Source organism: Macadamia integrifolia, chromosome 7 (assembly GCF_013358625.1).
Source record: "Macadamia integrifolia cultivar HAES 741 chromosome 7, SCU_Mint_v3, whole genome shotgun sequence".
In the NCBI taxonomy this organism is placed as follows: domain Eukaryota; kingdom Viridiplantae; phylum Streptophyta; class Magnoliopsida; order Proteales; family Proteaceae; genus Macadamia; species Macadamia integrifolia.
In genome coordinates this window covers 1,671,002-1,671,977 of record NC_056563.1, presented here as the reverse complement: position 1 = coordinate 1,671,977, position 976 = coordinate 1,671,002, and positions in this window count along the sequence as shown.

The window sequence follows — 976 nt, the reverse complement described above, 5'->3', positions numbered from 1 at the left end:
AAAGATCAGAAAAATGTATATTAAAGAATATAAGAAAAATATGTACAAGATTAACATCTGGGACAAAACGAAGACTAATATATAATCTTAAGTTTTAGTTCAATTTCATTAAGCATTAATTTGTTTCTTTCATTCTCTTAAAACAATTGGATTAATTTAAATCATGATTATATTCGAATGAGTCAATTAGGGAAATGAAGTAATCGGTTGCAAGGTGAAATAGAGAGGTAAATTATTGGACATGTTCAAACACCAGGAGCATGGCTTCCACACTAGCAGCAGCCAGAGATGTCGGGATGTAAGTCCTTCGGCTGTTAAATGGGTGGGAAATAGGTAAATAATTGAATATCCAAGCAGTTGGAGAAGAACCGGAACACTAGTTTGAACCACACAAATGCAACCCACACAAGACGTTCATGATGCAGAATGACAGAGACAACTCTACAAATTTTGGGATACAAAAATCAATACAAATGGTCCCGGAGACAACAAGACATCAAAGCTTTGATGATGATGGAGACTTGTATTTGTTTGGTAGTATCAGTGTCACCGTATGAAATCTATTTGAGAAATGAACCAATTTAAGAGGACAGACACTAGTGCTTTAATAATTCAATATTGTTGAATCTGTGACTAGAACAGCCTTGTTTTTATGTATAACTCACTCACTTCGATCAGTTGAGATGCGCATAAGCTGGCCCGAACTGATTAACCAAAAATAATAATAATAATAATAATAATAGAAACAAAATTTTTAAGAGTAAAAGTTTACATGTTGAATAAGCCATATTACAATGATGTTTTAGTAGTTACAATGTGACGTAAAATGTTATTATAATATTTTTTAATGATTGTTTGTCATTTATTTTACATTGTTAAATTATTTAAATCAAAGGCATATTTAATTATGTGGTACCCTATCATATGTTTGTGAACGTAGACCATACATGGAGCTGAGTTCCACAAATGCATGGGC